This window comes from Bos mutus, chromosome 12 (assembly GCF_027580195.1).
Source record: "Bos mutus isolate GX-2022 chromosome 12, NWIPB_WYAK_1.1, whole genome shotgun sequence".
NCBI classification, from domain to species: Eukaryota; Metazoa; Chordata; class Mammalia; order Artiodactyla; family Bovidae; genus Bos; species Bos mutus.
The window spans coordinates 33,850,484-33,862,396 of NC_091628.1; positions in this window are offsets into that span (position 1 = coordinate 33,850,484).

The following is an 11,913-nucleotide window of genomic DNA, read 5'->3' on the forward strand; positions in this document are numbered from 1 at the left end:
CGCACTGCCCAGACAAGCTCCTCAGGAGCTCAGCAGTCCCTGGTTGCATGGTGGGTGCAGGAGGAGTGCCTGGCTCCCTGGTCCTTTGAGGTATCACCCTAAGTCTTCTGCTAAAACTACTGGGGAAAGGGGCTCCTTGTCTGCCAGGGTTGCTCTGGTGCTGGGGACATGGGAAGAGATCTCCTATTTGTGGCAGGGAGTTCCTACTGGAGAGATACATGGGGAAGCACGGTGGAGAGGTGACAGAGACCTGAGTGAGTGAGCAATTCTGGTGCCCAAGTTCACAGACACAGTGTGACCAAGCTCGCTCTGTGACTGAGCCAATAAATCCCTCTCTTACTCAAGTTGATTTCAATAATGATCTGACTCTTGTAACCAAAAAAAGGATCCTGACTAAGGCACTAGGAAGCATTAACAGTTAAAATGTGGTTCTCAAACTGGTCTTTGGGTGTTGCGTGTACACACACATGGGCTCCAGGCGCTTGATGAGCCAATACTCCCCCACCAGCCCCTCCTCCTGCGCAGAGCTGGGATGATGGAAACGTTTCCTGCTCCCAGTTGAAGCCTGGATTCTGGTTGAGATTCAGGTGCTGCCAGTGAGAGGAGCTGTAACAAACTTGATGAGAAACTGGGTCACCTTTGGGGCCCCGTGAGCCTTACAAGTGATTGATCTGGGACAGAGTGACATGAGCGTAGAGTGGTGGGCAGACGCCCCCTTGCCGGCACAGTCCCTGCCAGAGATGGTGGCAATTTCGTGCCAGCAACTTGGTGTTGGCTTTCCGTCTGTAAGCCTTCCTTCTTCCCAGGCAAAGGCAAAGGGGTTCGGGGTGTGGCTTCAGGTTCCTGAAGTTTCTCCCTCCCAACCCTTATGGGAACTCTGACCTCTTAGGAAAGTCTTTCTGATTAAACTAGCCCGACCAGCGAGTGGGCGGGGGCGGCCGCTGCTGCCTTGGGAACCGAGCTGCTTCGACCCAGCTACCCAAAGCTGGGTGAAGAGGCTCCAAAAAAAAAAATAAACTAGCCCAAGAAGACCCTTTGTTTGTTTCTAACAACCTTGACCAATACTGTGTGAAGCACACATTTCTAGGGAAAGAAAACCATAGATTCTGTCCAATTTTCAGCAGGTTTGTCATCCCTAAAAGCCTTTGCCCTGTTGGCTTTAGGGGTGGAGAGAGGAGGAGGGAGCCCTAGGGAGAAACAGTGAGATCTCTGGGGTAGGGGGGAGGGTGCTGTTGGAGGGGCCATTCTGAGGAGGATAAATCAGCAGAATCACTGTTCCAGAGTAGAGAGATGTTGGAATTAGGTCACTGAACTTGGCCATGTCGGGAAAGTAGGAGCAGAATCCTAATTGCAGCAGGCTGAGGAGTGAATGGAGGATGAGAAGGGAGGGGGTACAGAATGTTCTTGAAACAAATATGTGAAGTGAAGTGAAGGAAAGGGGTGATAGCTTGATCTTCAGGAAGAAGGGGAGTGATTTTCATTTCTTTTCTGTATCCTCCCTCCCTTACTCCCTCCCTCCCCCTCCCTCTGTCTCTCTCCATTTCTCTCTCTCCCTTCCTTTATTCTTCATTTTCTTCCTTCTTTGTGCCTGGTGCTTTCTCTTCTCCGAGGAGGAGGCGGCAGGTGCCTGCTGAGGGTGAATAGGAGGGGGTGCGGAGCCTGGAGAGGAAGGGCAGGGGCTGCCTTGGGGAGTGGGGGGAGCCCTGGATCAGCTGGACCAGTCAGGCCTGTCTAACTACAGGGACAGGAAACCCTGCTCAGGTGGAAAGGAAAGCTGCTGGTCAGTTTGTGTATGTGTAAAACTGAGTCACATTGTTAGACACCTGAAACTAACACAACTTTGATAATCAACTATACTCCAATATAAAGTAAAAAAAAAAAAAACAAGTCCCAGGTAGGGCTGCATCAGGACTTCAGACAAGGCCATCAGAGCTGGCTTCTTTCCCTCCCTCCTTTATGTTGGCTCCAATTCTCAGTACAGTTGACAGTCCCTTGTTCCTCCTCTTGGGATCAAGCACAGGGCAAGAGGAGAGGTTTCCTCCTGGAAGTCCAGCCTCAGTCCTGTGTTGGCCTGGAATAGGCCAGTTCAGATCTTGAGCTCATCCTTGAACCCATCGCTGTGCCTAGGGATTTGAATGGCTCTGATTGGCCAGCCCCCAGGACATGTGACCGCCTCTGATCCAGTCATGTGGCTGAGGGGTTTCAGCATGAAAAAGAGTCAGTTCTGGGTCCTGTGTTCCAGCCCTAAAGACTGCAAGAGCCACGTCAAACCAAATCCTCAGAGGGGTAGGAAGAGCAGAAGGCTGATGCCGAGGAGGCAGGTGATCAGTGTGAAGTACGGGTGAGCCCGCTTTAGCACAAAGAGGGCTCCTATGTCCTTAGTAAAGGGAAAGGGAAGCCTTCTGCTCTCAGGACCAGAGAGTGGGAGGAACTTCAGATGACCTACAGTCTGAAACAGCCAGTGGGGGCCCAGAAGAGGGGACTGAAATATGAATTAAAGGATTGTGCAAGGGCCCTGAGGTTAGATAGCACAAATACACAGTTGAGTCCATTGGCACTGTAATGAGACTTTTTTTTTTTTTTTTTTAGCAGCACTTGGAGTTTGAGGGGAGAAAGCAGAAATGTTGGTAGAAATACACCCACTGCAGACACTTCTACCAGGATGTATTAATAAAGTGATCTGTGTCAGCAACAGTGCACTGACTCATGGGAAATTCCCGACCTGCTCATGGAGGGCCTTGTTTTGGGCACAAACAGATCAGACTGGAGCAGACATGGCTCAAGGCTTTCTGTGCAGGCACATTTACTCCTGGGGAAAGTGTAGTGGCATGCTTTGGAATGATCCCCAAACAAGGAGGAACAGGGGGTGTTGGGATGAGTCCTTCTTGGATTTGATGTGCTCGTGTTAATCACACCTAACAAAGCCAGTGCTTAAAATAGCTGGGCCACCAGTGAATTGGCATGTAATTCCCACAAACTCTGCTTTCAGTTTTAATTTTATGTTGCTCCCCTTAGGGTATTTTTAATCACAGCAAATATGTTTCTAGATTCTTGATTCCCTCTCTACCCTTAGTCTCATTTTTTCTCATTCACTCCCTACAATAACGAAGTCTTCTCTTTCAAAGATCTACAGCTAAGTCAAGAAACATTGATCCTGGTGGTAAAATGGGACAGTGAATGTTCCATAATCCCTGTGGAATAACTTTGAGACTGTGACATCAAAGGATAAGAGTGGAATTAAGTATGGATCATAGAAAGAGTGAGAGCATGATGCTTTACCTACTTTAAGCAAATATGTGTATGTTTCCTAACTAATGTGATAGGTTGCACACTATCTCTTATAGTGGGCATTTTTCAATAACTCCCAAGCAGATCTCTTTGCCTCCAGCCCTCCTCCTTCATATCACTCCCATGTGGATGGTAGAACAATCTTTCCTAGAGCACAGCTCTGACAAGACTGCCCTCTGCTCCAATACTTTTAATACCCAGAGAAGAAAGTTCATGGTAGATCCCATCCCTCAAATTCTGTCCTCAAACTTCACTTTCACTCTTTTAATTTTTTATGTTTAAACATAAATTAAAATTTTGTGTATTAAAAATTTCAATACACAGAAAAGTTCAGAGAAAAATGTAACAGACATTGAAGTGCCCACAACCATTTTAGACCGTTAATTAGTTTTCCATGTTTGTGTCATATCTGTGTTTAAAGAGAGCCTTAGAGGTGCAGGAGGAGCAGCCTGCTGTCCTGCCCGCCACATGGCGTTCAGTTTCATTGCCACCACATCCTTCTCTCTGTGCCCTTAAGGAAATTACTATCCTGAAATTATTCTGTGTCCTCCCACCCAAGTTTATATGTTTTTGTTAATTATATGTGTCTATAGTCACTATCTCAGAGAAGGCGATGGCACTCCACTCCAGCACTCTTGCCTGGAAGATCCCATGGACGGAGGAGCCTGGTAGGCTGCAGTCCATGGTTTCGCGAAGAGTCGGACACGACTGAGCGACTTCGCTTTCACTTTTCACTTTCATGCATTGGAGAAGGAAATGGCAATCCACTCCAGTGTTCTTGCCTGGAGAATCCCAGGGACGGGGGAGCCTGGTGGGCTGCCATCTATGGGGTCGCACAGAGTTGGACACGACTGAAGTGACTTAGCAGCAGCAGCAGCAGCATAGTCACTATCTAGTATTACTCAAGGAGACAAAGTGTATGTATCATATTCCAACTTGCTTTTTAAGATTCAATATTTTTGAGACTTCATGTTGATGATGTAGAACTAACTCATTTATTTCAACTTATGTATTATATTCCCATGTATGGCTATAAAAGTTTATTTCTGCATTCTCTTAATGATGAACATTTATTTTGTTTCTTTGCAACAAATCTCTTAGGTACATATGTGGGTTTCTCTAGGGCAGTGTTTTTTCAAAATTGTGTTCTATTACCCTGTTTTGGAAACAGTACAGATAAGTGCAGACAGTAATGAGACAGAAGACACAAGTGTTACTATTATTTGACAAATCTCTCAAGAAATTGCCATTATGAGGCACAACAAGAATGTTCTTTCAGTTTTCATAGTCAAGAAACACTCTACTTCTGAACAACTGCTTTTTTTTCTGTGAATCTTGTAATAATTGGAGTATGATTTTTGCTTTGGCTGCTGAGAAGTCTGGCACCAAATTTTTAGCCCACACTGGGAGCTCCATAGCATTGCATGGCTTGAATTCTGTGTTCTAATCTCTCCCTGGCCTAAGTCTTTTCCCTCAATTTTATCACATCAAGTACTCTGTGTGTGTGTGTGTGTGTGTATTGTATGTGTGTGTTCTTCCCAGAAGCATTTGTGTAGTGCAAAAATGAATCAATGAATAAATAAATAGATTATTTCTGCAAGACTGCAAGACTAGACAGGGTAGAATGAGCAGATCAAATTAACTGTACCCATTACAGAATACTGCCTGAAAGCTAATTTTTGTCAAGACAAAATTCCTCTTTCATAATACAGTGTATAATTTCATAACTTTGGTGTTTTTTGCTGGGGAACTAAGCTCAGCCCTATCCTATAGAACCATCTCAAAGATTAAAGGTTGGAGTGTCATGTTACCTTGCCTTGATCAGTGTTAGTAAATAAAAGGGCAATTCAGGAGCTTGCTGATATCCAGCAGTTAGAGGCAGAACGACAAAAGCTGCTACAACCAACAGCTGAAAGACATCCACACCATTAGTCAATGGATTCTTTTCTTTGAGAAAAAATAATGAAAAGTTCAGGCTTATGAAAAACATAATCTGCCTGCAGAAGAATGTATGTAAATCACATGTAAATTCACGCAACACGCTGCAAGTGGCTGAAAGCAGTTACCGAGTCTCATGTATTTGGCTAACAAGAAACATGGGATGTAACTGGTTCTTTAATAGTATTTGGAGATCTAAGCCATTCTGTGGCCTCAAATGAATGGGACTTTTCAATATCTTGCCCTGATTAACGTTTTGTGTTATACGTAGGAATCTTTTTTCACCTCGATTTAATAACATCTTCTCATGTTCAGCCACTTCACTATCAAGGTCCTGTTACTTTTCCTTTTCTGATTATGGATGCTGTCTGTCTGTAATGTGGAAGGGATTTTAAGTGCTTACTTTCCCCCTCTGAGCTACTAAATTTCTTAGGTTCTGTTTTACACAGATTGGTTTGACAGTTTTTAATGACTTACAGGACAAAACAGTTTCTGGGGAAAAAATATATTTTTTAAAGGAAAAACCACTCAAACCAGAAAATTTTTGTCCAAATGGACCTAACCAGTCATGGCAATCACTGTCATTTTCTGGTTTAATGAACAGTGATGTAAAAATTAAATGAATAAAAAAACCCTACTTAAGTTGTTTTCACCTGGATGGACTTTCTCACCTTATCCCCTGCCAATGTTGGTGTCTCTTAGTGTGTGTGGGGTGGGGACAAACTGACCCACTGATTGAAAGAAGAGAGTCTGAATGTCATTGAGTCTCCAAGTCTGAGTATCTTTAAATATCAGCTGAATCTTGTGCCGCACTCTAGAATAATTCATTTCTTCTTCTTTTTTATTTATTGCCCAAACAACCTTATAGGAAGATTTTAAAATCAAGAAAAGTCACCGGAGATCTTGTTCTTCCGATAACTGGTCTTGGTTTTCTTTTCAGAGAATTTGTCCACAAGTGCACTTTTTGCATAGGTGCCTCCAACAACATTTTTTTCCCCACTTAATAAAAAATGCCATTTCATCTGTGAGCATATACCTCTGGATACAAGGTCTTGGACCTCCCAGCTCAGCAGCACTTGGGGCTGGACAGTTTTTGGTGGCAGGGCCTGTCCTGTTCACTGTCTGATGCCCTCACCCACCAGATACCGGTAGCATACCAATCTTGCTCCCCGCCCCACCCCCAGCTGTGACAGCCACAAAACTCTCCAGGCAGACCCCAGTGTCCTCTGGGGTGGGGGACCTGGTAAAATGATTGCCCTAGTTGAGCGTCACTGAGGAAAACAAAGGGTGATGAGAGAGAAATCCTGAGGTCCAGACGGGCAGGAAGTGATATGGTCGGGGCAGGGATGGCGACCCCTGAGGACGACATGCAGGCCTGTGTGGCTGATCCTCAAAATAAAGCCCATCAGGTGGTAAGGGAACCCTAAACCCAGCTCTGCCCGAATCAGGACAGATCCTCACTCCGTCGGGAAGTGTGCTGTGCAGACACTGGGTCTGAACCACAGCCCTCTGAGAGGTAATACTATCGTGTTTCACAAATGGGGAAACTGAGGCTCTAAGAGGTTAGGATCCGGCCCCTAGTAAGCAAGGGACCTGAGATTCAAGCACTGAGCAGGAAGATGCAATGCTTACACTCCACCTCCCACTACTGCACAGACCCGGACCTGCAGGCAGGAGCAGGTGCAACGGGAGATAAGCTGCCCACACACCTGAGGGAAGAAGGGAGGCTGGGGGACAGGGAAAAGGGCCAGGGGCTCCGTTCTGCCAGGAAACCACGCCTGCGGCTGGATTACTCAAAAGCAGTCCAGGTCTCACACTCCGCTTCACTTTATGTCATAGGTGATGGAGGGATCTGGACGCGTCCAGTATTCTCATTAAACTGCACCTGCCCAGTGCAGGGCATGCGGGACAGAAAAGTAGTTGTGCTCCTAAAGCCCAGGACACAGGAAGGGGGCTGGACATGTAGGGACTTGCAGCGGTAGGCTTGCATGGGCAGTCCTCAGCCCATCTTACTGTGAGGACTTGACTGATGCTGAAGCTGAAACTCCAATACTTTGGCCACGTGATGCAAAGAACTGACTCATTTGAAAAGACCTTGATGCTAGGAATGAATGATTAAAGGCTGGAGGAGAAGGGGACGACAGAGGATGAGATGGTTGGATGGCATCACTGACTCAATGGACATGAGTTTGAGTAAGCTCTGGGAGTTGCTGATGGACAGGGAGGCCTGGCGTGCTGCAGTCCATGGGGTTGCAAAGAGTCAGACATGACTGAGCGACTGAACTGAGCTGAACCGAACTGAAAAACTGTGAGGGAAGCTGGTCTTTTGTCACGTTGGAGTTGCCTATGTTTTCCTTCCCTGAGAGCTGAGGAGACCCAGAGCGAAGTTTGGGCCAAGGCTGTGGGAATTCAAGTCTACACCACCTGCCAGACAGACAGGAAGTTGCTGACTCCTAAGCCCTGTGTTTCAGTGTGGGATGTGGAGCTAACCCTGGGGCTGGTTGGAGCAGGGGATCACCAAGGTCTTTCAAATCTGTGTTGGGAGAGAAGCAGATGTGATGCTGATGACTGTCAAGGAAAACTTCCAAGGTGTTAACCAGGGAAATTGTATTGTTTCAACTGGGCACTGGTTGCTGAGGCCTCTCTACTGAATCCTTATAAAATCTTAAATAAAACCCACATTTCACATTATTGCACCTTGCAGCTGGTCTGAGTGCGCTCGGGGGACACGGAGTGTGCACAGAGGTCACCAAGTGGGGCTGGTCCATCAGGTATTATGATGACCATAGGTGAACAGTCCAGGCAGAACCCCAGGGTCTCTGTGCACACTAAACTCTATGCTCACTGGTACCCGCCTTGTCACAGCCTATGTGCTTGGTGATGACTTCTGCCATTTTACAGTGACAGGAGCCGAAGCCCAGAGAAGTTATGAATTTCCTAAAAGGATGCAGGTAGCACACAGCAGAGACAGGAATCCCCCTGTGCTAGGCTGCCAGCCTGGCCCCTGCCTGCTCCGTGGAGCTGTCTCCTGAGAAGGACCTGACCAGGGACTTTGTCTGTTCTCAGGTGTCTTCGTGGCCAGAGGTGGCCTGATATTCCTTTGAGGCAGAGAAATGTGGGTCCTTACAGGGGGTCCACACCAGCCAAGCCCTGTCAGCCTGACTTTGTGGGGGACAGAGCAGGCCTCGGAGAGACAAACACCCCCATCATCCTGTCCTATACCACTCCCCAGGCCCTCTGCCCCAGACAGCAGGAAGCACATGATTGTATTCAAGCCTGGTTAATCTCAGAATGTATGTAGTTGCTTAAAAGAGAAAAAAAAGCAGAGTTTAGTGACTGCTAAATCAGCCCCTTTGAGTGGATTCTGTTTGGGAGCTACTGTGTTAGCAAGCCCAGCAGTTTAGCTGGTCTACGGCTTTTGGCCAGTCTTTCTCTGGCTGACCATACGCTGGTGTGCAAGGGCATTTGCTCCCTGAGAGCGCTTAGTTGCATTGATTTGAATACCAACCATTAGCACCAAGGAACAGCTAACAAGGATGCTGTAAGGCTTGACGAGACCAGATCAATAATGTCATCTTCAGCTACTGTTTGGAGCTTTGAAGAAGTATGTCAAAGTGAAGCAGAGAAGAAGCAAAGGGCCCTTTCCAAGCTGGTTTTGGGGACCCAAGAGCTGAGGCAAAGCAGAAGCAGCCCACGGGCCAAGGTAGGGACAAGTGGACAAGAATCAAACCTGAGATCCAAGAGCAAGAATCAGGTGATTCTTGGTGGGCGCTTGGGGGGCCAGGGATGCCAGACCCGCAAAGCACAGTTATAGCCCTGAGGGAGGGTGAGCTGCTGTTCTCCCTGAAAGAAGAGAAAGAAAACAGGAAGAGCTTTGAATTCGAGGGTGGAGGGAGGGAGACTTCATAGTCATTCACATGTATGTGTGTGTATGTGTGTGTGTGTGTGTGCAGATACTAGAAAACTATATGGTTATAACTTTGATGTGCTGACACTTGTCTAGGTTCTTGGGATAAATGGATAATATAAACAAAAGAAAAAACATTGCTCAGTTGGAGGTCACATTATACATATATCTATCTACTTTTGTATGTGTGTGTGTACAGAATGGGACTTCCCTGGTGGCTCAACGGTAAAGAATTTCCCTGTAATGTAGGAGATGTGGGTTCGATCCCTGGGTCGGGAAGACCCCCTGGAGGAGGGCATGGAAACCTACTCCAGTGTTCTTGCCTGGAGCATCCCATGGACAGAGGATCCTGGAAGGCTATAATCTATGGGGTTTCAAGGAGTCAGACACAACTGAGCACACACACACACACACACACACGCACGTACAAAATGTATCTGTGCCTGTATTTATCAAATCACATCCTAGCAGCTAATAAAGTATTGATAAACTGCTCTTCTTTCTTTAAAGAATAGATAATAAATGTGAAATAAAGAACAGTTTCACCAACTTTGAAGATTATATTACAAAATGCAACATCACTTTTTTCCTATAGTTACGTTATTTTATTGATACTACAAATTGATTTAACAACTGGTGTGTGAAGAAATGATGCTGCTGGAAGTAAACTTCTGTCCTTTGAGAATGTGAGCGATCGTGAGAGGAATTAGAGAGTTTTATGCAATCCAGGTTCTACCACAGGCATTTCAGTAGAGCAGGGTGGGACTTTGGGATGTACTGGGTTTGGAGTAGAGTTTATGAAAGCCTGGGTTGCCTCAAGGTGTTGATGCTCTTTAGATAGAATAAAATAAGCACAGAAATGACTCATCCATTCAAAACTTTCTTGTGGGAGTTCATCTGCCTTCCCATTTCAAGACTTGGGAAATAAGCCATTACAGTTGAAAATGAAACTGTCATCATTAAGCAGCCACACTTCCTTTCCCTGAACTACTTTATCCTTATTTTGTTACTAAGATGTAACAGCACTAGTCTGTAATGATGTATCACTATAATACACTGCATCTTCCAAGGCACTTTGCAAAAGCTGTGGGGGACTCTTACTTATGCTGGTGGGAGGGCACAATGGTGCAGTCACTTGGAAGACAGTTGGCAGTTTCTTACAGAACTAAGCATCCCCATGCCCTCTGATCCAGCAGTCATGCTCCTTGGTATTTATCTGAAAGAGTTGAAAACTTCTTTCTGCACAAAAAATTGCATGCATATTTTTTTTCATTTCTTTCTTAAATTAAAAAAAAATTTGGAGTATAGTTAATTTACAATGTTGTTATTTTCAAGTATACAGTAAATTGATTCAGTTATACCTTCTTATATTCAGTTATTTATTCTGTATATATTCTTACATAGATTTTTTTCAGATTCTTTTCCATTATAGGTTATTACAAGATACTGAATATAGTTTCCTGTGCTAGTCAGCCAGTCCTCGTTGTTTACCTGTTTTATATATAGTCATTTGTATCTGCTAATCCCAAACTCCCAATTTCTCTCTCCCTCCCTTTCCCTATCCCTCTGAGTAACCATAAGTCTGTTTTCTATGTCTGGGAGTCTATTTCTGCTTTGTAAATAAGTTCATTTACATCTTTATTAAGATCCTACAAATAAGTGATAGCTATGATATTTGTCTTTCTCTGTCTGAGTTACTTCACTTAAAATGATAACCTCTAGGTCCATCCACGTGGATGTTTATAGCAGTTTTGTTCATAGCTGCCAAAACCTGGAAACCACTTAGATGTCTTTGGTCGGTAAATGGATAAACTGTGGTCGATTCAGACAGTGGAATATAATTCAATGCTAAAAAAAAAGAGCTATCAAGCTGTGAAAAGACATAGAGAAAGCTTTAAATGCATAGTGCTAAGTGGAAGAAGCCCTTGTGAAAAGGTTACATACAGCATGATTCCAACTCTGTGACATTCTGGGAAAGGGTATGGAGACAGTACAGTGGCGGCAGGAGTTAGAGGGGAGGGAGGGATCAACTGGAGTAGAATGGAGGACTTTAGGGCATTGAAAGTACTTTGCATGGTACTTTCATGGCAGATACGTATCATTATGCATTTGCCCAAAACCACAGAATGTATGGGCTTCCCAGGTGGCACTAGTGGTAAAGAATTTGCCACAAAGAGTCAGACAGAACTGAGCACATATCGAACGTACTGCACCAAGAATGAGCCCCATGGTAAACTATGGACTCTGGGTGATAAAGATGTGTTCATGATGGATCTCCAGTTACCAGTGGACCATTGGTGGGGGTTGTTGATGCTGGGGGAGTTTGTGGGGGTGGGGACAGGGGGTGTTCTGTAACCTTAAGACTGGTCTAAAAAAAGATATTTAATCCATTTTTACAACTTAACATAAACTGACTGTGGGTTTAAGCAGCTTGATCATTCAGAGATGACCAATCAGGCCTTTTTCTCACTTTGTCCATGTGACTGGTAGCAAATTGTACAGAAATGCTTGTGGGTGGGGCCTTCTGCTCCCTCCCTGAACATGAGAGTCTCATTTGCTTTCAGCCAGATTGGCTGATGCAGCCGTGGTGCATCCCCCCTCACCACAACCCCCCACCCCCACCCCATTTTGCTGCCCTGAAAGCAGCATTGTGTGAGTGCAGCCTCCGTGCCCGTTGGCAATTTTCACTAATTGTTGACAGCGCTCTAATTTTTACACTCTCTTTAAAGGATCTTTGTGTGTGCTGATTGCAGAAGGTAATATTTCTGGCATCAGTAACC